General features: G+C 42.6%; 1 long non-coding RNA gene across 1 annotated transcript in view; it reads right to left on the bottom strand.

The window, feature by feature from the left end:
• Positions 1–2,231: 2,231 nt before the first annotated feature.
• LOC113905020 overlaps positions 2,232–21,946 on the bottom strand; it is a 37,084-nt gene continuing 17,369 nt past the window's right edge. Inside the window, exon 3 of the long non-coding RNA XR_003514594.1 lies at positions 2,232–2,901. This is a non-coding gene — a long non-coding RNA (uncharacterized LOC113905020). The remainder of the gene's footprint in view (positions 2,902–21,946) is intronic.

Genomic DNA, 21,946 nt, shown 5'->3' with positions numbered 1-21,946 from the left:
TAGCTCAGTAGGAAAATTCAGTGGAGAAAAGAGGCTGAGTAGCTTGGTTTACGCGGGAGACCAATAAAACTTCAAGACAAGAAGCTTGCACCACTTACGTAGGCCGCAGGCGTCCTTCCGTTCTCCCGAAGGAGAGGAGACACTGAGGCCTCCCCGGTCGGATCTTAGAAGCCCAGGCATAATTAGTAAGCATGGCGGGTTCCGCGCTCCAGATGGAGACTCAGCCAGAGTGAGAGAGAGAGCGACATGGGGAGACCAGTATTTCGAGAAACTGATCCCAATTCTTTATTTTCCATGGTCTACTTTTATACACTGAGATGTTATGCAAAAGTCACGTGGGGACAGCAGTCCTGACTTTTATCAAAGTCAGGTGCTTCATACAAAGGTATACAGAGGTCTTAGGGGTGTTACATCATCTTCTGGCCAGGGGGGCCTGCTGACAATTTACGACCCTCTCCTTGTGACAGCGGTCAGTCAATCAGGACACTTATTTCTCCAGGGCTGATTATTCTCAAAACAGACGCCACCCAAATAAAGTTACATTCCTACAGGGTGAGGGTGTAGTGGGTTTTAGTTAAGGAAAGAATTTACTTAGCCTAAGGTCTAACGTGATTAATATCAAAGGTTAATTCTATATATTCATTAATGTGTATAAGGGCAGGGGATGTGGAGACTTAGCAACAAACATTGGCTCAACAAATGAAAAACCCTTCACCAATACAATTTCTAATCAGCCCGTTATACTTATACTAATAGTTTTCTAACTTCTCTAAAGAACCCGTTTTTAGAGGGTTTAAAGCATCTTGTGCCTCTCACGGTTGGGAGGCTGTGAGCAATCACATGTGGCCGGACGAGCCTGTCAGGCAGGCTAGAGAACCTTCAGAGGAGTTTGTAGGTTAAAACACTCTTATCACGCCCAGGAATTATTATAAACTGGAGCTCTAAGTTAACTCCTTCTCCAAAAGAGGTGGTGGGGGACAGCCCCCCGTAAAGTCAGAGGTGTAGGTGAGCACAAAGTAGTAAAGTAGGCAGGCTCTGGTTATGGGGGTAGATGCTCGAGGAGTTCCAGGGGGACTCCTGAGGCTCGATCCCGCCTTTGCGTATGTCGAGCCTCCTTCCTCATGACCTTTGCCATGGGCGGAGTACCTCACTCTGGCCCCCAACAGGAAACTGCTCTGTGTAACCATCCATACCCCTAAAAGCCATGCATTGTCCTGTGTGCATTTTCTGCTCGCCCCAGCCACAGCTGACCAGACCAAGCCTGGTCACCCAACAGAAGATCCTATTGCAGGTTTGCAGGTTACCATATCTGAGTTCAACAGATGAACTCAGCTAAGCAGATTCTTCTCTTAGGAACTGAGAGACAGAGACAACAGGACAGCCACCAATGAGGATCAGGAGGCAAGCTTGGGGAAATATTTACGGCCATATGCAAATGTATGTTAGGAGGCAGCAATGCAAAGAAAGGAGAGAAATTAGCAAATGCACAGAGAGGCATAGATTAGCTGAGAGTGAAAGGGACTGCTCCCCAATCCTGCCTCAGATTCTTAATTTTCATGGCATTTCACCTTCATGAAGTCCAGCCAGAAACTGTTCCTGAACTTGAACTCCCATGAGACCAGCTCATCGGTACAAAGACACCCCTTTCTTTGAACTAACCTGAGTGTCTACTGTGTGTCAGGTACTGTACTAGGCACTGAAAATAGGGATGAACAAATCAGGCAATATCCCGGCCCATAGGAGGTTTATGTCTTGTGAGTTGTTGGTGATGAAATAGTGTGGGACAAGGCAGTCGGTTCCTGAATGAAAAAATGTTTTTTTCTCTTTGCTCAAAGGATGCTTTGGACTCATGGATGAGGAAAATGAGACCTAAAATACTTATGGAAAGATGCACTTATTCTAAGATGTGACATCAGATCACAGATAACCTGCTGCTCAAGTCCATGAGGTTTCCAGTCCATCAGACTGTCTCCCAATAACTCTAAATTTTGTTTCTAGTTTTATTATTATTTCTTTATCATCACCAGCTCACCCAAAGATGATCTGTAGCAATAAAACCTCAGCAATGACTCTCCCTCTGTTCTCAGGGCTTCTGATGCCCAGGGACAATTCTCTGCTGCTGAACATCCTTATCACAGAGATAAACCTGGTTAAGTTGGATGACTTTCCTATTTCTGTTCACATCCACTGTCTGATGATGTTTCAAAAATAAAAACTCAGGCAATCAATAGTTATATTGTGGCAGTATCAGTTCTGGCTGAAAGGTCTGTATTTTTGGATGTAAAAGTATTTCAAGGGGCAGTGAATATTTTGAACACTCTGGGAAACTGGGGAAGAGTTTCAGGTAACAAATGGCTATTCAGGAACTGAGTATAAAGTCCTGATAGATGGCTTAAGTTTGGTGCCCAATAAAGATAAAGGAATAAAAGAAAAACCTTTAGCTTGCATTAGGCTTTAGGGTGGGCTGGCTAGTAAAGCTTAACTGAGGCACAGCGAGCTGTACAAAAAGGGGTACATTATACAATAGAAGCTTGAGTGAATAGGCATCACCAATAAAGCAAGAAAGAGAAATTAAAGTAAATTTTGTACTGACAGACTTCGTGATTTACAAGCTTTTGACTTTTCTCTGAAATGAAATTGCAAGTTTGATTCTTGTTTTTGCTCTTTGGCTTTAAGCACATGTCCATCACTTTTATTAAATATGAGCATCTCTTCCTCTGTCATGATTCCAGTTTCCAATATTGGAATCTCCTCCATTGCTTGACATTCATTTCACTCTGTGTTTCTTTTTAATTAATTATTTTCTACTTAACAAAAATCCTTTCTCACTTGCTAAAGCATCATGTAGAAGACATGTATTATGTATAAAATGTGGTTCTGCTGAAACTTTTCATCTTTGACCTGAAATGAGAATAAAAACAGGTTCACTGAATACAGGGGAATATTACATTCACAGAGAAGTTCTTAGATACTCAACACAAAATCGACTTAATAAAATGAACTGTGGTTGGTAAGAAGTCACTTAAATAATGCATAAAATGAAAGAAAAAACTTAAATGTATAATAAAGATGACTGTATTGTCAAAATTAAGCTAGGCTAAATATTGAATAATAACAATAGCAGCAAATACTATGTACCATGGCACAATTTTAAGCACTTCATTTACATATTTTTTAATTCCCTTTTTTTTTTGTAATTGAGGCATAGTTGTACAATTTTATATGTTACAGATGTGCAATATAGTAATAACAATTTTTAGGATTATAGTCCGTTTATAGTTGTTACAAAATATGGTCTATATTCCCCATGTTGTACAATACATCCTTGTAGCACATTTTATATCTAATAGTTTGTACCAATTATTCCCCTACCTCTGTGTTGCCCCTCCTCCCTTTTTTTCCCCACTGGTAAACACTTGTTTGTTCTCTGAATCTGTGAGTCAGCTTCTTTGTTATATTCAAAGTAGTTTTTAGATTCCACTGAGTGACTTCACTTTCACTTTTCACTTTCCTGCATTGGAGAAGGAAATGGCAACCCACTCCTTGCCTGGAGTGGGTTCTTGCCTGGAGAATCCCAGGGATGGGGGAGCCTGGTGGCTGCCGTCTATGGGGTCACACAGAGTTGGACAAGACTAAAGGGATTTAGCAGCAGCAGCAGCAGAAGTGATATCAGACAGCATCTGTCTTTCTCTGTCTGACTTATTTCACTAAGCATAATGCCCCCCAAGTCCATCCATGTTTCTGAAAATAGCAAAATTTCATTATTTTTTATGGTCAAATAGTACTCCATTGTGTGTGTGTGTGTGTGTGTACACATATATACATACCCCATCTTCTTAATCCAGTCATATGTTGATGGATACTTAGGTTGCTTACATATTTTGGCAATTACAAATAATGCTTCTGTGCACATCAGGGTGCATGTATCTTTTAAAATCAGTGTTTTTGTCTAAGTCCTTCATGTATGTTAAAAAGCACTAGCACTTTAGACATATATGTACGGTCATATATATGGACTTCTCTGGTGGCTCAGATGGTAAAGCATCTGCCTACAATGCGGGAGACCTGGGTTCGATCCCTCAGTTGGGAAGATCCCCTGGAGAAGGAAATTGCAACGCAGTCCAGTACTCTTGCCTGGAAAATTCCATGGACAGAGGAACCTGGTAGGTTACAGTCCATGGGGTCCCAAAGAGTCGGACACGACTGAGTGACTTCACTTCACTTCACTTCATATATGAACTAATTTAATCATTACAAAAACCTTTGTGGTTGGTACTACTATTATCTCAATTTTACAGATGGAGAAACTGAGGCATAGTGAGGTTGAGTAACTTGCTCATGATCTCACAGATTGTGTGTCAGAGCTGGTATTTAAACCCAAGCAATCTGACTTCAGGAACCATGCTCCTGATTGCATTAAATCAGTCATTAAATATTTCAGGACTGTTTCATGAGTCCTGCGTTTTCAGTACCACCTAGGCTATATTAGTCAGTTTTCACTTCAGAAACAGACACCTCCCACTTACTAGCAGCTTACTGTGTTGAATGTTTATTTCTTGCTCATGTTACTTAAGGGCTGTGGGTTGACTACAACTCTGATTGACTCTGCTGGGCTTGCCTTAGCTCCACTTAGCTCAGCCATGTGTATCTCCTCCCTGTAGGACCAAGATGAATGAGGAGCTCCTCCTGGGACATGCAGTGGGCAGGAATTGCAAAGCAGTAGAGGGAGGCTAAGCAGAACACACATTTACTGACTCTGCTTGAACATAGCAAATGTCCAGTCTACTTATCCCACTGGCCAAGGTAAGTCATGTGACCAAGCCCAAAGTAAATTAGGCAAGGCTTTCTACTTCTCCCATGGAAGGTGTAAGCTAATCACACAAAGGGAGTGAATAGCTGGGAGCAATAATCCACCAGCTCAATGGCTCATCACCTTGCCAAATGATCTCTCAATTAAATTAAGAAAACAAGACTAGCATAAAAATAATTATAGGATTATGCATGATACAGTTGTCCTCACTTTGCATGGTACCATGTTACATGGAGCTTGTACACATAGGAATCTTGTCCTTGCTTTGCAGGATTCAGTGGGAACTGAGATTTGACCATGTAGTACTGTATAATATGAGGACTGCCTGTACCTAATAATACTTAATAAATGCCCAATTCTAAAGTGGGGCCTCAGGGCAAGTTCTCTTCAGGGCATTTCAAAGGAAACCCAAACCATGCTTGCAAGGCTCTAAATCACCAGGGCAAAAGACCACCTTCAGATTTCATCTCCATTTTACTACCCCAAGAGCTTCGCACATGCTTTTATCACTGCCTAGAGTCCTTCCTCCCCTAGTTTTCATAAAGCTTACTCCTTTTAAGCATTGAAACCTCAGCTTCAAGTTTATCTCTCCAGAGAGCCCTTTCCTGACATGTCAACCTAAATTAACCTTCCACCATCCTATCACTCTTGGGACCACTAACCTAACGTGTTTCCTACACAAGTTTTATAACTGTTTTATGTTCATGGGGTCAAAAAGAGTCACTCACAATTTAGTGACTAAACAATAACCACCACCACTGAGACTCTCTTATCAATAAATGTGTTTACATGCTAATGGTTTGCCTCTTTCATTGGAATGTAAATTCCAGACAGTAAAGAACTTATCTGACTTATCCTCATTCTATCCTGACTGCCTAGATCATTGGTTGGCACAACTTGGACATACAGTAATTCTTGTGGAATGAATGAAAAAATGTGGAGAGGGGCCAGATTTTCTAAGGACTTGAAACCATGGTTTGGAGTTTATGCCAATCAATTTGACAATTATAAACAATCATGCTACTGGTCTTTCTTAGCCCACTCACGTCATTTCCAGGCCAGGGAACACCAGCCCAATTACCAGTTCTCAACCTTGGCTACACTTTGGAATCAACTGGACCATGGGGGCAACTTTTTAAAAACCCTACTGCCTGAGCTCTAACCCGTAGGAATTCTGATTTAATGGGTCTAGGCTAAGGCTAAGATGTAAGAGCTTTAATGATCCCCAATATTCAGCCAAAATTAAAACCCACCAGTTTCAGTAGTACTGGAAGTATAGGAGGGATTCCAAAAATGCTTTCAGGCTCATTATGCCTGATTTGAGCAGTTGGGCTTCATTTTGACACTGCCTGACATGGAGAAGGTGCTCAATCAATATTTGTTAATTGGCTTTCTAGTAGATATTTAATGAATGAGTGGATGAATGAATAATTGAATGATTTAATTAAAGCCTATAGGAGATAAGCAGAGTTCAGCATGGATGAAAGTAGTTAGATGATGCTCCGTCACAGGCAGTGGGCAGGAACTGAGCCTGACGTCCACTTCTTTTTGTTATAAAGCATTCCAGAATCCAGGGACATCCAGGTTAGAATGGGCTATGGAAACCATCCAATACAGTCTCTCATAATATTATTCCAGTCACAGATCCTTTAGAATTAGATGAAGGTTTTGGATACTCTTCCTCCAAAAAAATTCATCCAACATCCATACTTATATATCTAATTTTAGTGGGTTCAACAAGCTCCTAGGCAAGGGTTACCAAAGCTAAAATCCTAATGTTCCTAAGCTCAAAATCCCCATTAGTAGAAAATGAAGACTCAAAGATGACAACTGGCCGGCCAGAGGCCCACCCCAAGACAGGGACAGCAGCTGGATGGAACCTAGTTCCCACAGCACTGAAGGTAGCTGCCAGTGTGAACTTTACAGATCCTCTGAGGACAAAGTTAAGAGGATGAATTTGTAACTAATTATTTTGTGTTTCCTCCTCCCTTCCCTTGACATCTCAAATCTCACACACCATAAAATTCCAATAGCTAATCTAACTCCACAGCTGTGCCACCTCATTAAAAAGTGAAAATTGAAATTCTAAAGCAACCAAGTCTTCCAAATCTACCATGTCTTCACGCCAATCTCTGAAAATAGAGCAGTGGGAAATGGCCTCAAACAGAGCCCAGAAACCCTGAAATGAGGACCAGCCTGTGACCAGTTCCTAGAGCAGCCGACTCAACCAGTCCACATTTGAGAACACACATGGCTGAGCTGATGAAGAATTCCATCATCCAGATGTCAGGACAAGTGACACCAAGAATAGTCCTGGTAGACAGCTGGTTAGCATCTGAACAAGAAACGAGCTTAGAAAGTAACAGAAACAACTGAGGTCAAATGGCTCATGGACTTTGCTGCTGCTGCTGCTGCTAAGTCACTTCAGTCGTGTCCGACTCTGTGCGACCCCATAGACAGCAGCCCACCAGGCTTCCCTGTGGACTTTAGGAGTAGGATAAAACCCAGTGTCTCCTTGGTCTGGCTGGAAGTGGGTCTTCAAAGCCTATGGCAGACCAGAAGTGCTTAATGATGGCTGCCTGAGCATGAGGAAGATTTACTGAGGCTTGCGTCAGTGAAGTCAGGCTCATTTCTATCTTGGCAAAGGACAGGAATGCAATATACTGTCAATATTTTGAAGCATCTGGGAGTAAATCATCTAATATCTGGTTCTTTCTCCTCCTCCCCTGTTCTGTTGCTCTTCTAGAGAGTCACACTTATTACCAGCACCTCCTCCAAGGCCATGGAAAAGAACAAGACCCAAATTAATCAGTAGGTTAGGTGTAAGAACTACGAAGGAAGAGCTGGTGAGTTTGTCCAAAAGAGCACTCGAGAATGTCACCTCAGCATGTCTTCTAGTTAAGATGTCTTCTTAACTAAGTACATCATTAAGACTCAAAATAAAAAATAAAATGGTCAGACCTGTGACCCATCCTGCACAAGAAAGGATCCATAGAACATTTTAAAGGAACATGGCAGATATGTTGTTGATAACCTTCTCCTCCCAAATGCTCCTCACAACTACATCAAGCCATGAGTCAATCATCTAAGACTCCATTTTCTATATCCAAAACTTCAAAAAATTATTTTTTTTTATTTTAACCAACAGAGACCTACCGTATAGCCCAGGGAATTATTATCTTATAATATTTTATATTTTGGAAAAGAATCTGAAAAAAAGAAACGTGTGTGTGTGTGTGTGACTGTATGTTAGTCACTCACTCATGTCGGACTGTTTGCAACCCTTTGTCTGTAGTCCGCCAGGCTCCTCTGTCCATGGAATTCTCCTGGCAAGTACATGGGAGTGGGTAGGCATTCCTTTCTCCAGGGATCTTCCTAACTCAGGGACTGAACCTGGATCTCTGAGCAACTAGAGAAGAATTGATGTTTTTGAACTGTGGTGTTGGAGAAGACTCTTGAGAATCCCTTGGACTGCAAGGAGATCCAACCAGTCCATTCTAAAGGAGATCAGTCCTGGGTGTTCATTGGAGGGACTGATGTTGAAGCTGAAACTCCAATACTTGGCCACCTGATGTGAAGAGCTGACTCATTTGAAAAGACCTTGATGCTGGGAAAGATTGAGGATGGGAGGAGGAGGGGACGACAGAGGATGAAATGGTTGGATGGCATCACCGACTCAATGGACTTGGGTTTGGATGGACTCCGGGAGTTGGTGATGGATAGGGAGGCCTGGCGTGCTGCAGTTCACGGGGTCACAAAGAGTCGGACACGACTGATCGACTGAACTGAACTGAACTGAACTGAAGGTGTGTATATATGTGTAGGACTGTGAAGAAGGCTGAGCGCCGAAGAATTGATGCTTTTGAACTGTGGTGTTGGAGAAGACTCTTGAGAGTCCCTTGGACTGCAAGGAGATCCAACCAGTCCATTCTGAAGGAGATCAGCCCTGGGATTTCTTTGGAAGGAATGATGCTAAAGCTGAAACTCCAGTACTTTGGCCACCTCATGTGAAGAGTTGACTCATTGGAAAAGACTCTGATGCTGGGAGGGATTGGGGGCAGGAGGAGAAGGGGACGACAGAGGATGAGATGGCTGGATGGCATCACTGACTCGATGGACGTGAGTCTGAGTGAACTCCGGGAGTTGGTGATGGACAGGGAGGCCTGGCGTGTTGCAATTCATGGGGTTGCAAAGAGTCGGACACAACTGAGCGACTGATCTGATCTGATCTGATCTGATATATATGCTGCTGCTGCTAAGTTGCTTCAGTTGTGTCCGACTCTGTGCGACCCCGTAGACGGCAGCCCACCAGGCTCCACCGTCCTTGGGATCCTCCAGGCAAGAACCCTGGAGTGGGTTGCCATTTCGTTCTCCAGTGCATAAAGGTGAAAAGTGAAAGTGAAGTCGCTCAGTCGTGTCCGACTCCTAAGCCTGGCAAATCCCATGGACAGAGGAGCCTGGTAGGAAATGGCAGCCCACTCCAGGGTTCTTGCCTGGAGAATCCCAGGGACGGCGGAGCCTGGTGGGCTGCCGTCTATGGGGTCGCACAGAGTCGGACACGAGTGAAGCGACTTAGCAGCATATATATCTAACACTTTGCTGTACACTTAAAACTAACACATCATACATTATGCTTTAATTGAAAAGTTTTTGTTTCCAATAAATTATTTTCAACATGTGTACCTTTTAAATAATTAGTTCCACAAATTTGTTTCCCTGTCTCTCATTCCTTAATGACATGAAACTTGGGATTGAATTAAATAATAGTACACGGTCATTAATACACTAGTGAACCCAATATAACATTAGGTGACTTGCAGCCACTCCACAGGGTAGACTGTAGGTCTCAGCCCACAGCTAAGTACACCTTTCATTGAAAATAGCTGAGCTCCTAAATATGACATGTAGACAAAGTGTGTAATACTTCACGAGTTTTAAATATGAAAACTGTTTTGTCAACCTGTCGAGGTATGTAGATCAAGCATGTCCATTCACTGTATTAAGAGGTCAAAGGTTCAGGCAGGAAGACAGTAAGGAAGGATGCTTGGTTAAGTGGAAAACCAGTAAATGTAAATAAAAATTTTTATTGAATTGTAATGTACTATGTTGTGTTAGTTTCAAGGTTCTCAGCATCAGAACCTTATCCTGTAACTTGGCACATGTATCTACGTTATTAGGAGATGTTAAATAGAAACAGGGTTAGGACCTAGAGGGGTTGGATAGGGAGGAGGATAGGAGGGAGGTTTAAGAGGGAGGGGACATATGTATACCTATGGCTGATTCATGTTGTGGTTTGAGAGAAAACAACACAATTCTGTAAAGCAATTATCCTTCAATTAAAAAAAAAAAATAGTAAGCCTCCACTGGCTGAGGCCCAAGATCCTGATGTTTCTAAGGTTTCATTTATCACCTACCATGGCCAGAGGCAACTTCTCTCTAAAGGTCTGAGGCAACCAGGAGAAATCCCTGCTTTGTAAACACTTGCTAAGGCTTTGGGACCAAAGTTCAGAGTCACCTTTACCTGGTAAGCTGCCTATGCAAATAGGGTATGAGAAGGGGTTGGTTCACCTGAACTACAGGCTACTCCATGGCTGCTTACCCCTAGACCCTACCCCAGTTCGTTTTCAACTTTCCAATGGTAGGTTCACTTTCAGCTTTCCAACAACTTCAGAATGCACCCCAGGAAGAGAATTCCAAAAATGCATTTGCTTAAGGAAGTCAATCTTAAAAGTTTTCATCATAAGAAAAAACGATAGCTATGTGTGCAGATGGATGAGAACTAGATGGACTGTGGCGATCATTTCACAGTATGTAGAAATACCAAATCATCATGCTGTATACATGAAACTAATACAATTTTACATGTCAATTATATCTCAATTTCTAAAAATAAAGTTTTGTCCCTCATCATTTTATATAGCTTTCCATTTTTCTCCTCCTCCTCCTAAAAGTTCTTCCCCAAGAGAAATACCTTCATACACATCCCTGAACTTGGAATTTGTTCTTAACCCATATCACAGCCCCTCTCCATGATGGCGCTCTTGGAAATGGGTCATCACTGATAGTGACATTCCATATAAAAGCTTGTAGCAGTGACTTGAAATAATAAAATTTGGCCCCACCGCCCCCAAACATGAGTCATAACTTCACTTTTTGTTTATTTTTAAATTGGCGTATAATTGCTTTACTATGTTGTTGTGTTAATTTCTGCTGCACATGAATCAGTTATAGATATTCATATATCCCCTCCCTCTTAGACCTCCTTCCCATCCCTCCATCCCACCTCTCTAGGTCATCACAGAGCCGTGAGCTGAGCTCCCTGTGCTATACAGCAGCTTCCCACTAGCTCTCTATTTAACACATGGTTGTGTATAACTTCACTTTTAAACCAACATTCATACATAAAACAATTGGAGTAGTGTAGAGCTTCCTGAGAACTATTGTTTTCCAAGTATAGGCAGTCACAATACTTCTGAAAGGCACAGAAAAAAAAAAAAAAACAGATCAGCAAACTAGCCATAATCATAGGTTTTTCAAATCCCTGCAAATTGCTATCTAGCCTTCAGGCTGAAAAATATTCTGCAGAAAAGCAGCCATCCTTATAATCTTTGCATAAAGAGTCCAGTTCACCCACAAAAGATAGCAGGTGGGCATTTTCACCCTAATTTTCTCATTCATGGGAGACAGTTTCAAAACCCTCTTTTACCCGAGTGTTCCCTCCTGATATTTATCTGATGTGAATGTCAGGAATAGACTAATTAATGTAGGGAACCTCAAGGAGATCTCAAGGGACAACAGTATCTGAAATATCTGAGGCGCCTACTGGCTGCCCTGCCTGGTGAGGATGCTGAGCGTCCTGTTAGTGTCCTGTTAGTGACAAGCATCATTAGACATTCCCTACTTTGGCATCATTTACGTTCAGGCAGAAGAGCAGAACTTTCAGAAGGACAGACACTGATTCCCTGTAGTTTAAAGGAGTGAGACATTATGCAGCTCTCTCATTTGAATTATGACTCAGAGATAAGCATTTCCTCTCTGCGATAAGAGTGGAGGTCCATAGTAGTCATAGAACTATTTTCCCGAAAAAGCTCTCATTTGCATGCTCAGCAGCTGCTAGGAGAGATGTGAGCAGCTGGCTGGGGTCTAAAATGAGCTGGACTCACAAGCTTCAAGGGAAGACTTGGAGGCATGGCCACTGGGAAGCTAGTCACTGATTAGACACCAACATTAGTCACACTGTTAATCTCCACTGGTTCCAGGATCCTGCTGAGACCCAAATGAAGCTGAGCTGAGGACATAGCTAAGCATGCAATCTGAGAGGGAGAGTAACAAATGTCAGCCATTTAGGGGGACAATTTTTTCCTACTTGAAAAACAGAGCAGCCAGTGGGAAGGGAATTATTTTGTAATGAGAACAGCTATGTGCAGGCTTCAGATTTGGAAACAGGAGCAGCTCCCTCACCTGCACATCCAGCCAGGACATCAGACATCAGAGTGAGTTCTGTGTACTCTGCTACAGAGGGTCCTGAGGGAATGAGTGACCTGAGACACCAGCATCACAGACGAATTGCTACAGTGAGGCCAACTGATCCCATGTTTCATTTCCTTCCTTTTCTTCCAGTCTGCCCTCCAGGGGGAAAAGGGCACGATGGACTCCTGGCAAAATAAAAAGGGCACGTGTGGATGTTCAAGGAACAAGGAGCCTGACAAAATATTGGCTAGGAGGGTACTGGTCAGAGATGGGACCACATGAAATAAACATGAACTGGGCAGGGAGTCAGGGGACCCAGAGAGTGGCTAAGAACCTAGTCCATGGACTGTGTGAATAGCCACAAAGTGGGTAAGCTGATGTCAGTCCTGATGCACCAAGGCCATGAACAAGCAGGAACTTAAGAGCAAAATACAGGGTTTGAACTGGAAAGAACAAAATCTGAAAAGAAAACAATGTGACCAGAAGCAGAGAGAGACATAGGCAATTAGACAGGGCAGGCAGGGCCAAAGGCCTTGTAATTCTTGAGTACATCAGAGTGCTCTTTGCATGTTGTTGTTTAGTCACTAAGTTGTGTCCAACTCTTGTGCAACCCCATGGACTGTAGCCACCAGTCTCCTTTGTCTGTGGGATTTCCTAGGCAAGAATAGTGCCCAGATATTTGGTCAAACATTATTTTGATGTCTCTTTCAAAGTAGGGTGATTTTGTCTGAGATGAACATTTAAATCAGTAGACTAAGTAAAGCAGATTGTTCTCCCTAATGTGGGTAGACCTCAGCCAATCAGTTGAAGGCCTGAATAGAAGAAAAATCTTACCCTGAATAAGAGGGCCTGCCTCCAGTCTAACTGCTTTCAAAGTGAGACATCAGCTTTTTCCTGCCTCCAGATTTGAACTGAAACATTGGTTCTTCCTGGGTTTGAGCCTGCTGGGCTTCAGAATGAAACTACACCATCAGCTCTCCTGGGTCTCTACCTGGGTCTCAATCTAAAGACCTTGGGACTTGACAGCCTCCATAATTATGTAAGCCAATTCCTTATAATATGACATGTATACAGCCAATAGGATGTACTGTGTGTATGTGTGTGTGTATGTGTATATGTGTGTGTATGTGTATATGTATCTGTATCTGTATGGAGGACTTCCCCAGTGGCTCAGTGGTTAAGAATCCCCTGGCAATGAATAAAATGAAGGACACTCAGGTTCAATCTCTGGGTCAGGAAGATCCCCTGGAGGAAATGGCAACCCACTTTGTTATTCTTGCCAGGAAAATCCCATGGACAGAAAAGCCTGGTGGGTTATAGTACATAGGGTCGCAAAGAGTCAGACATGACTGAGCGACTGAGCAGCAGCAGCAGTTCTATAGATACGTATATATAGTACATTCTATTGGTTCTCTTTCTCTGAAGAACCCTGGCGAATACAATAATATTACTACCATTTATAAATAAATCAACTGAGATCTAGAGAGATCAAATGACCATTACAAGGTCACAGGAGAGTTAATGGCAAAGAAGACTTGAACTCCACAGTCTTCTAACTTGAAGCCATGTCAACTTGTTCTTTCCTATAGCCTGGATAAGATCATGGTTAGATATAGAATCCATTGGTTTAATTTTTAATTGACAGAGCTTCTTTTCAGAACAGTTTTAGATTTACAGAAGAATTGATCAGATAGTACTGAAAGTTCCCATCTACCTCCCACATCCAGTTTCCCCATATTATTAGCATCTTACATTAGGATGTTACACGTGCCACAACTAATGCGCTAAGAATAATACATTGTTATTATTACCTAAAGTCCATACTTTGCTCAAATTCTTTAGCTTTACCTACTGTCCTTTATCTACGCCTGGATCCCATCTAGGACACCACATTACATTTAGTCGTCATATCTCCTGAGGCTCCTTTACACTGACAGTTTCTCAGACTTTCCTTGTTTTAGATGACTTGGACAATTTTACTAGAGCTGGTCAGGGATTTTGTGGAATGCCCCTTTATAAGAACCAGTCTGGTGCTTTCTCATGATTAGACTGAGGTAATGGGTTTGGGGGAGAAAGATCACAGACATAAAATGCCATTTTCAGCACACTGTATCAAGTGTGCACACTATCAACATGATTTATACAGTTGATGTTGACCATGATCATCTGGCTGAGGTAGTATTTATCAGTAAAGTTATTCCTTTTCCCTCCCATCTTTCCATACTGTATTCTTTGGAAGGAAATTACTATGCACATTTAAGGTATGGGGAGTTATGCTCCTGTAGGGTGGAATATCTACATAATTTATTTGGAATTCTTGTGCACAGGAAAATGGCTTCTTCTCCCATTTATTAATGCATTGTGATCTGGAGGCTCCTGGATAAGGCTGCCCTGGTGGCTCAGATGGTAAAGGGTCTGCTGCAGTGCTGGAGACTCCAGCCCTGGGTTGGGAAGATCCCCTGGAAAAGGGAACTTTGGGTTATGACCCAATGTTACTTTAATTTGTCACTCAGATTGTTCCAGCTTTAGCCACTGGGGGTTCTTTCAGTTCACTCCTGTGTCCCTTTGACATACTGGACAAATGATGCCCCACCAATGAGTCATCATTTTGTTTTGTTTTTGTTTATTGACTTCCTTATTTTCTGGCTCTACAAGATGCTTCTGGTTCATTTGCATATCTCCTGCCCCAATCCTAGAATCAGCCATGTCTTCAAGGAGCCCTGGTTACTCTTAGAGAAAGATATTAGAAACCAAAATCTGGACTCTAGTTGTGCTCATTGATTACTGGCCTTCTCAGTGGGCAGAACAAATATATGTGTGTATGTGACTTTGTATAAACATTTCTATATGTAACTACCTATGGCTCCTTTAAGTTAACATTAATTCTAACTGATGTATCTATCTCTAGTCCACATGAATCTTTCTTCTTTTACGATTTTTGTTGAGATATAACTGACAGATAACATTGTCTTAGTTTCAGGAATACTACATTCAGTTCAGTCGCTCAGTCATCCAATTCTTTGCAACCCCATGAACCATGGCACTCCAGGCCTCCCTATCCATCATCAACTAATAGAGTTGACACAAACTCATGTCCATTGAGTCAGTGATGCCATCCAGCCATCTCATCCTCTGTTATCCCCTTCTCCTCCTGCCCTCAATCGTTCCCAGCATCAGGGTCTTTTCCAGTGAGTCAGATCTTCACATCAGGTGGCCAAAGTATTGGAGTTTCAGCTTCAACATCAGTCCTTCCAGTGAACACCCAGGACTGATCGCCTTTATGATGGACTGGCTGGATCTCCTTGCAGTCCAAGGGACTCTCAAGAGTCTTTTCCAACACCACAGTTCAAAAGCATCAATTCTTCAGTGCTTAGCTTTCTTTATAGTCCAACTCTCACATCCATACATGACTACTGGAAAAACCATAGCTTTGACTAGATGGACTTTTGTGGACAAAATAATGTCTCTGCTTTTTAATATGCTGTCTAGGTTGGTCATAACTTTCCTTCCAAGGAGTAAGCATCTTTTAATTTCATGGCTGCAATCACCATCTGCAGTGATTTTGGAGCCCCCCAAAAAATAAAGTCAGCCACTGTTTCCACTGTTTCCCCATATATTTGCCATGAAGTGATGGGACCGGATGCCATGATCTTCGTTTTCTGAATGTTAAGCTTTAAGCCAACTTTTTCACTCTCCTATCTCACTTTCATCAAGAGGCTCTTTAGTTCTTCCTCACTTTCTGCCATAAAGGTGGTGTCATCTGCATATCTGAGGTTATTGATATTTCTCCCAGCAATCTTGATTCCAGCTTGTGCTTCACCCAGCCCAGAGTTTCTCGTGATGTACTCTTCATATAAGTTAAATAAGCAAGGTGACCATATACAGCCTTGACAGACTCCTTTTCCTATACTACATAATGATTTGTTATTTGTTTATATTGTGGAATGATCATCACAATAAATTTAGTTAACATACATGACCACAACTAGTTACAATTATTTTCTTGTGATGAGAATTTTTGAGATATACTCTATTAACAACTTTCAAATACAAAATACAGTAGTGTTAACTACAATTATCACACCATACATTATATCCCCAGAATTTATTTAGTTTATAACTAGAAGTTTGTACCTTTGGACCACCCCACATGGATTCTAACATCCCCTACTCTTGCTTATCTGTAAATTCCCACTTCTACAATGAGAAAACTTGATCCCACCATCCACCATCCATTTGCTTAATTGGTCCACTCCACTATACATATATAGCAGTATCAGAATTGTTAACCTGTACCCTGTGGAAAACCGGCTTTATTAACTAAAATATATCTCTTATGGGCAGTTCCTTTTGCCTTTAGTTTTACAGACTCCATTAATTTCCAAAGTGACTTAGTTCAACACCTTCCCCCTGAAACTCCTTCAGTGGGCTGTTTCATACATTTGTGATACAATTAGATTCTTTTATTATAGGATACATTCTTTCCTGAAATCCTCTAACATTCTGAACTGGTTTTAAATTTGTGTGCATAAAGATTCACTCATTGTTCCATAAATTTCTTTGGGTTTTGACAAATGCACAATGTCATATCCAATATTACAATATCATACAGAGTACTTAAACACCTAAAATAGACAGTCTTTGCCTTCCTGGATTGCCTTGTCTTCTGCTCCAGACTGAGGAGCCAGCAGTAGGGAGCACAGACTTGATAAGAAGTTTACTATTCTCCCTGTAATTTTCCTTACTCACTGCTGCTGCTGCTGCTGCTAAGTCACTTCAGTCATGTCCGACTCTGTGCAACCCCATAGACGGCAGCCCACCAGGCTCCCCCATCCCTGGGATTCTCCAGGCAAGAACACTGGAGTGGGTTGCCATTTCCTTCTCCAATGTGTGAAAGTGAAAAGTGAAAGTGAAGTCGCTCAGTTGTGTCCGACTCTTAGCAACCCCATGGACTGCAGCCCACCAGGCTCCTCCATCCATGGGATTTTCCAGGCAAGAGTGCTGGAGTGGGGTGCCATTGCCTTCTCCACTAGCAGAGCTATTTGGCCACTCTTGGGTTGGCCTGGGCTTGGGAGAAAAGGAGGGAACACAGTCGTCTCTGGCCAGCACACTTGTGGAAGGCCATGAGCCTTCTGGATGTGTGCCATTGCAAAAGTGCCAAATCTTCCATGAGGCACTGGGAGAACCTGTTCCATGCTGGAGGCTGAGGTCCTCCTACCTGCAGCTCCCCTGCCACAAACGACATCTCTCCTAGCTATTCACTTCTGATGCTCCCTCAGCTCCTGGCTCTCTAGAGTTCTTCTTCCTATTGGGAATTATCTTCCCTTCCAGAGGGTCCCCTTGTATAGGATAAGAAAACAGATGCCAGGGCTTCCCTGGTGACTCATTGGTAAAGAATCTGCCTGCCAAACGGGAGATGCAAGTTCAGTCCCTAATCTGGGAGGAATCCCACATGCCACGGGGCAACTAAGCCTGGGAGCTGCAACTACTGAGCCCACATGCTGAAACTACTGAAGCCCGAGTACCCTAGAGCCTGTGCTGTGCAACAAGAGAAGCCACCCCGGTGAAAATGAGAAGCCCAGACACCGCAACTAGAGAAAAGCATGCGCAGTAATGAAGACACAGAACAACCAATCAATAAATAAAGAAGACAGATGCCTGATTCTTTTTCAAAGAATTCACATTAGACCCACAGGAAGTACATACCTACAGAGTGTGCTGCACCCCCTAGACTGCAGGGCGTTTCCAAGACCAGCTTGACTTTTACACCACATGATACAACTCTAAGTTTTACTGGGTAGGAGTTAGATGCCTCATACATTATATAAGTTAGATGGCCTCACATCCCCTACTTCCAAGAGATTAATAAAAAGCTCTCTAATTATTTTTCTTAAAGTTGGATCTAGGTTGAAGGAAATCTCCACACCCACCCAGCCTGCCCTCCTTCCCTCCCCAGTCAAGATGCAGACAACACACAAGACATATGGCCTGCTCCCTCCTTGTGAAGTCCCAGCTCCCCTTGCAGAGCTTGGAGGTGGGTGATGAACTAGTGGCTGATCCTCATTTCATCATCTCAGTGATGTGGATACCTCTCATCCCCAAATTGCCACTCTCCAAACCTCAGAAGTTGGCCAAAAAAAAAAAAAGGAGAGGAGAAACCAGAAAAATACACCATCAAGGAGGGGTGGTTTTCCCCTAAGGAAGTGAATATTCCTACCCTCAAGCTTCCTAGAAAGAAGTCAGCCTTAAGGCAGGAAATGAAGAGTCCTGGATGGGACTTCAATTCAGGGAAGGAGATGTCTTTTCTGTTTCTGGTTTTCAGGGCTACTGAGACCAGAACTACCTACTAGTGTAGGTGGCAGGCCAGCATCCAGGTGGAGAAGGGCTCTGCTCCTTTGTGGGAAAAGAAGTTCACATTCAGGGACCCTTCAGGTGGTGCTCGTCTGGTAAGAGCTACTATTTCCTGCTGAGGTACGTGACCCACCTCAGTTCAGTTCAGTTCAGTCGCTCAGTTGTATCCGATTGTTTTTGACCCCATGAATTGCAGCATGCCAGGCCTCCCTGTCCATCACCAACTCCCAGAGTTCACCCAGACTCACGTCCATCAAGTCAGTGACGCTATCCAGCCATCTCATCCTCTGTCGTCCCCTTCTCCTCTTGCCCTCAATCCCTCCCAGCATCAGAGTCTTTTTCCAAAGAGTCAACTCTTCGCATGAGGTGGCCAAAGTATTGGAGTTTCAGCTTTAGCATCATTCCTTCCAAAGAAACCCCAGGGCTGATCTCCTTCAGAATGGACTGGTTGGATCTCCTTGCAGTCCAAGGGACTCTCAAGAGTCTTCTCCAACACCACAGTTCAAAAGCATCAATTCTTTGGTGCTCAGCTTTCTTCACAGTCCAACTATCACATCCATACATGACCACTGGAAAAACCACAGCCTTGACTAGACAGATCTTTGTTGGCAAAGTAATGTTTCTGCTTTTCAATATGCTATCTAGTAAGGTCATAATGCTTCCAAGGAGTAAGCGTCTTTTAATTTCATGGCTGCAGTCACCATCTGCAGTGATTTTGGAGCCCCCAAAAATAAAAGTCTGACACTGTTTCCACTGTTTGCCCATGTATTTCCCATGAAGTGATGGGACCAGATGCCATGATCTTCATTTTCTGGATGTTGAGTTTTAAGCCAACTTTTTCACTCTCCTCCACCTAGTATAACTGAATCTCCAGCTTGTGATCAAAAGGAGCCTGGCGTTGGCTGTGCAGTGGGAAATCCAGAGAAAGATCTCTTCCACACTTGGAAAGCCATGGTAACACGGAGGTAATGACTTCTCTCTGCCCACTGCCCCCATCTGAGGCAGGACTGGTGGTGGCAGCAGAGAGCACCAGCAAGGGTCACCAGCAGAGACATGGCCAGATAGCAGAATGAGGAGGCCGGAGTGGAAGACACAAGCTGGCAGTGATCTAGTAACAAGGTCCCCTGAGACAACACCAGGAAGGGTTTCTAATAATAGGCTGGGAAGAGGCAAGCTGGAGGTCAGTCTCCATCTGAGTATAATGAGTACAAACCTAACCTTGTTTAGAAGCAAGCACTGGGAGTCCCAGACCTACCAGTTATAGCAAAAATATCATCAAGAACTTTAGGCCAGAGACTAAAGCTATGTGGACTCTTACTCAGCTTGCAAAAGTGAAATTTCTGTTGCCTTCTGTCTGTCTTTTCTATGAGGATCAGCAGTAAACTCTTTAAGCACAAAGTGTTTCTTAGTTTTTTGGGGGGGCAGTAAAATAAGCTAGAGGGAAAATCAAGGAGACAGAGCTCTCTGTCAATCATTTTATCAGGGAAAAGGACTCAAAAATGTAGGTAAAGAAGGGGCTTCATCACAAAAGAGTGGAAAGTGGCTGTCCTCAAGACAAAAAAGAGAACGTGAAGAAGACGCTGGGCCTGAGAAGGCCCCTATTTCCTTCAAGAGGAAGTTTTTTTAAAAAAAATATCCTCACTGCGGAGAAAAGGGACCCCTCTTACACAGTTGGTAGGAATGTAAATTGGTACAACCATTATGGAGAAGTGTATGAAGATTCCTTAGAAAACTAAAAATAGAGCCACCATATGATCCACCAATCCAACTCATGGGCATATATCCAGAGAAAAACAAAATTTGAAAATACATGTACCCCAGTGTTCATTGCAGCACTATTTACAATAGCCAAGACATAGAAACAACATAAATGTCTATCAAAAGATGAATGGAAAATGTGGTGCACATATACAATGGAATATTGCTCAGCCATAAAGAGAATGAGATAAGGCCATTTGCAGCAACATGAATGGATCTAGAGATTGTCATACTAAGTGAAGGGAGCTAGACAGAGAAAGACAAATATTACATGATATCACTCATATGTGGAATCTAAAATATGACACAAATGAACTTATTTTCAAAACAGAAATAGACCACAGACATAGAAAACAAGCTTATAGTTACCAAAGGGGGGAGGGTTGGGAGGGATAAACTAGGAGTTTGGGTCTAACATATACATACTACTATATATAGAATGGATGAACAACAAGGACCTATCCTATAGCACAGGGAGCTACACTCCATAGTTTGTAACAACCTATCAGGGAAAAGAATCTAACATATATATATAACTGAATCACTGTGCTGTACACCTGAAACTAACACAACATTATAAATCAACTATGCTGATGCTGCTAAGTCACTTCAGTCGTGTCCGACTCTGTGCAACCCCATAGATGGCAGCCCACCAGGCTCCCCCATCCCTGGGATTCTCCAGGCAAGAACACTGGAGTGGGTTGCCATTTCCTTCTCCAATGCATGAAAGTGAAAAGTGAAAGTGAAGTCGCTCAGTTGGGTCCGACCCTTCTCGACCCCATGGACTGCAGCCTCCCAGGCTCCTCCGTCCATTGGATTCTCCAGGCAAGAGTACTAAGAACACCATCACTCCCCCACCAAACAAAAAAAAATCTGGGTTTTACAATCTGGCACTTCAAACTTAGCCACCTACTTCTGAGGCCTATTAACTACGTGTCTTTGGGCAATTTGTCTTTAATCCTCAGCTTTAAAATGCAGCTAACACTATCTATCTACCATCAGAGTATTACAGATATTAACTGATATAAAACATGTAAAACACTTGGAACAGAGGAAGCACTCAGTAAAAGGCAGTTTTTTAAAAAGAAAATTATTCTATTCAATATGCCCTAGGGATAATACTTCAGACAGTGCATTAACAAATGCTCTTAATGGAGATCTGAGATATCCAGAAAGAATTTGCCTTTAAAAGTTTTGTACGTTAAGTCTTCAGCAGTTTTCCAGAAAATTCATCTAATTAGAGGTTTTTTTAATGACCATGAGCTCTTTGACAGCCTTATCAGCAAAAGTTAGGGTCTACATCCCTCTCTCCTGTGTCTTCCCAGGCTCATAACTGCTTCCACGAATTCAGTATGGCAGAAATGATGCTCCAAGACTTGGGTTGGGTCATCAAAGCTCATGTACCTTTTGCCTACTTTTCTTGGAATGCTCACTCCAGGGAAAGTCGGCCACCATGCAAGAAATACAGCTATCATGAACCGTCATTCCGATATCACATGTAGGGTGTCAATAAACAGCCATGGCTGAATGACTAACCCACGGACAGTATTAAATGCC

The sequence above is a fragment of the Bos indicus x Bos taurus genome, chromosome 2 (assembly GCF_003369695.1).
Source record: "Bos indicus x Bos taurus breed Angus x Brahman F1 hybrid chromosome 2, Bos_hybrid_MaternalHap_v2.0, whole genome shotgun sequence".
Lineage (NCBI taxonomy): Eukaryota > Metazoa > Chordata > Mammalia > Artiodactyla > Bovidae > Bos > Bos indicus x Bos taurus.
Note: the sequence above shows the minus strand (reverse complement) of the source record. Positions and strands in the feature narration are given on the sequence as shown.